Source organism: Rhagoletis pomonella, unplaced genomic scaffold (genome assembly GCF_013731165.1).
Source record: "Rhagoletis pomonella isolate Grant_MI unplaced genomic scaffold, Rhpom_1.0 Rhpom_scaffold_00006, whole genome shotgun sequence".
Classification (NCBI taxonomy): domain Eukaryota; kingdom Metazoa; phylum Arthropoda; class Insecta; order Diptera; family Tephritidae; genus Rhagoletis; species Rhagoletis pomonella.
The window spans coordinates 23,247,123-23,251,297 of record NW_023458560.1 but is presented as its reverse complement, the minus strand read 5'-3'; the positions used below and the strand labels follow the sequence as shown (position 1 = coordinate 23,251,297).

At 32.9% G+C, this 4,175-nt stretch overlaps 1 protein-coding gene across 1 annotated transcript in view; it reads left to right on the top strand.

The window, feature by feature from the left end:
* LOC118740514 (cytidine deaminase-like) overlaps positions 1–4,175 on the top strand; it is a 7,728-nt gene that overhangs the window by 3,207 nt on the left and 346 nt on the right. The window lies entirely within an intron of this gene.

Here is a 4,175-nt window from a genome sequence, read left to right as displayed (position 1 = left end):
AGGCTAATGATTTATGTTGATTGCATTATCGGCTGCTGCTCCGAACAGGATAGTTCTTCTGAGAGCAATGTCAAATTCAATCACACTTTGTTGAATACATTTTGGGTACAATCATGATTCAAATATTTAAAGGTACATAGTTTCACTTCTTCTTCTTATCCGCCATTGCTCCCATTTGACGTAAACTGTGCTTTTGACGTTTTCTTTTAAATCGCAGCTACCATATTCTTTGAAAAAACTAAAAAGTGGTTTTTTACTTAAAAAAAAAATTCCAAAATTATTTCAAGGAATATATTTTTAGCATCATTTTATAGCGAGCTTTTAGTGGTTTATTTCTAAAAATTAATTATAAAGCGGAAGGCTAGTAAAATACTCCTATTACATTGCGTAATGCACATGGATAATCTATTTGTTTATGCAATTATTTTCATCCTTATTTAGTACGATTAGCTGCATATTTCGGGTTGGCCATGTACATGGTAACTTCACCAAGGTGTTGTTTGCTTGTTCCAACCACTTTTCGGCGGAAAATTTTCAACCTCGGGACGGATGTGCCCAATCTAAGCGAAACGCTGCACCAGCAGCAGTAGAGCAAGTAGTTTATCTGTCTATAACCTATAGCAAGCAGCTCTAAGAATTTGTAAATTTGTTTACCTCCCTCTAAATTTATGCTTCCATAGTGCTTTCATTGACGATAAGCTACTTTTTAATTATTCCTTTGTTCATATGTCCTATAAAAAGGATCCAAATTAAAGCGACATCCTAATATCTATAATAATATCTCATGGAACACTGCATATAATGCCAAATTTTTTTGCGGTAAGGTAATTTAAGGTAATTTAAATTAATACTCACTTATTAACAGCTATGCTAATACGACGAATTAAGTAAATTCACCTGGCGTGTTGTTATTTTTTATTGCATAAAAAATTCCTTTAAAAAATAACAAAATTTCCAAAACAATAATTTGTTTAAGTGGCAGTGATACTCGAGCAATTTACGAAAAGTATAAACGTCATAAGCACAGTTTATGTCAAAAAATTTCAAAGTGAAACTACCTTCCTTTTTTGTATCATGGATTTAAGGCAAGGCACATAAATACAGGTAGAAGCCAAAATGACGTTGCTCTCATGAGAACCATGGTGGAATAATACAAGGTGTTGGATATTGACAGCGTTCTCGCTCTAATCTGCCATCTTGGCTCCCTTAGCAAAATCGGTGTTTCCCTCTTGAAAAAACTACATTTTACCGCCTTTAAAAAAACTAAACTACCTCATTCCCTATTCCAAAACTGATTTGCAATCACTGAACAATTCTTTGACATTTACTTTATTCTTATTCGTTGACAAAATTAAATTAAAAATTAAAATCATTAATTCTACAAAAAACATTGGCTTTGTGTATTCTCCAAAGGCCTAAAATCAGCCAAATACCCTATGTGGGTCGGCTTAATCAGTAAAACGTGACAGTAGTTGACTTTTGAGGTTAATATATCGGTCTTGAGCTGGTACGGCTTTTAAAACATCCGCAGCTTCCTTTAAAGCATCGCTGCTAATTGCTGAGAGGACCAGATTATATTTCCGGACATAAGATGTGGTCTTGTACGACTGAAAGGTGGCCTCAATTTGTAGAAACCATTTGTTTGGCATCTCAGTTCAGAACGGTCGCAGCTTGCATTGCGATACAAGCTCCACATCTTTAGTTGGCATTTTGTTCGATGAAATATTTTCCCCATCCGTCGATGCGCCCTTTTGTCGACTCCGTCATGTTGTGACGACTCGGGGTCACCACTAATTTTTGATGGCGAAATTTTTGTAAGTTATATCAATCATCTTATAGTATTTTCGGGTAAAAATTAGACCCCAAAGCGGTTTTGGAAGTTTGACTATAATTATAGGACATTGTGTTTAATAAACTAAATTACCATTTATTGCATAAGTGCTACGTAATATATACTACTTTCGCAAATTTAGCTTATCATAATATACCGTTTGTTACTATTTATATGCAAAATTTGATATGAAAGAGTACCAAATTTCGTACTACTTCGCAAAGCGTCCTTTTTTTCTTCCCGTTTCTCTCGTTCTTCCATATTACAACCTTTTATAAGTGAGCCGTCGACATGAGCTGTCACTACGTACAACACCTTGTATAATTCCACCATGATGAGAACCAAACCTTTAAACTTCAACTTGTTTTTCTTTTATTTCCTATATTTCGTTACGCTTTGAATGTCATATCGTTGTTTTTTTTTTGAATGTTCGTTAATAACAAATTTTAATTAACATTTGAATTTTTGTAGTGTTGTGCAGTTTATACTTAATGTATGTGTTAAAAATGCAACACCGAAGCGTTGTTTTTTATGTGGTGTTAAATATGAAGCAGATACCATTTAACGTGCCTCAATGTCCTTCGCGTAAAGAGCGTTGCGAAAGCAGCTGTGGGCCAGAGCCGCAGCGAAATGCCTTGCTGTGCGTTAAACATTTTAAAGCAGCAGATTTCATAAATGCACCGGGAGGTTCAGGAAAGGCACGTTTGATGCCAAGTGCTGTTCCTATGACCCTTATGCCGGAAAGTCCCTCCAACAACACTGCAACTCATAAATTAAAAACATAAAACAACATACAAATTAACAAATTTAAATAAAGAAAAATAAATAAATAGAAACAAAACTTCAAATTTACTCAAAAACGTCAACCAGCGAAATGTAATTTTTTATTTTTCCTTACACACGCTCATTTTTATTTTTACTCTCCCGAAAACTTTGACTTTTGTAGGTTTGATGTCAATTTGGCTTCTACCTGTTTTTATTGTACCATGGATTTAAGGTACAATCTTTGATCAGATTCATTTTTCTTTTTCCTTTACCGTACTAATATATTTATTTGTAGGCATGGGAGAAGCTTTGCATTCATTTTGAAGAATAAACAATTCTAAAGAAAAGTGGTCAAAAGGAAGAAATTAAAAAACTCATTATATGTATTCTCTTAAACATTTTACATTGCATTTATAATGGCCACTACGAAAAACTAACACTGTACTTAGCTATCCTCGAATTCGTAATTCTTGTTATATTTTTTATAATCGAAATTTTAACTAATTTCTAGCATAAAAAGTCATTGCACCCTAGACCGACTCCCATTTCGAATGATGGTGTGAAATCTACAAACGCTCTACCTTTGCAATTGGTGGAATGCATTTTTTAATCTATTGAAACCATAAAAGCCAAAGTTCCCCGCATATGAAAACATCTTTACTTTTCTATTAATTTCTGTAGTTGAGACAATAGCCATATTCGGTTTTTTATTTCTGGAAATATATGTATGTATTTAAAATGCTTTCGAAGTTACTTACGGCACTTCCGATTATTTTCTCTAGACTTCCTACACCTATTAAAGGGAATCGAATAAATTAGCCGGCTTTTCCTGGTGTTTTATAAAAAGCTGGATAAAAAAGGAAAACTTCGCAAAGTGTGTTTTTTGTCTTTTTCGCCAATATTTTTCAGTAGTCAAAATTCGACAAAAACAAAACTTCTTCGATTCTCATTATACTACACTATAGTCTTTAGATATAAGCTCAGTTTAAAAAAAAAACCTAATCAAGTTGAAAGTACATCCATCTTTTGTATTCATACATATTTTAAATAAAATTAATAAAAAAAAATCTACAAACGAATGATGTAACTTTTTTAGGTACACTCTGTCTCATTTAGGTGCATTTATTTTATGATATTAGGTACAATCTGAAATTTCGATTTTTCATCCCTGGAGCAAACCTTTAATTATTGAGTCATGGTTAATACAATCTCGTTTGCCTGTTTCTATTTTTCATCAAAGAACACATTAATAACACACACATAATTCAAATTATTGCTAAAATATTTATGTATTTACATATGAACACAAATGAAAAAAATTCAATTAACTCTACTACATAAATAAAACAGTGAATATCCACATTATTTACACTATTGCAACCATTTACTAGTGAGGTCCTTTGATAAAACATTTACTACACAAGCACATACATACTTCCAATATGTACATACATATTGTATTGATTAATAAATTGCTTTCTTCGCATGTCCACCCGATTTATCAATTCTTCTTAAACGTGCGAAAACCATGAGGCAGCAGATTATAAATGGATGTGGCAAGTACCAAATCATTGTTAGC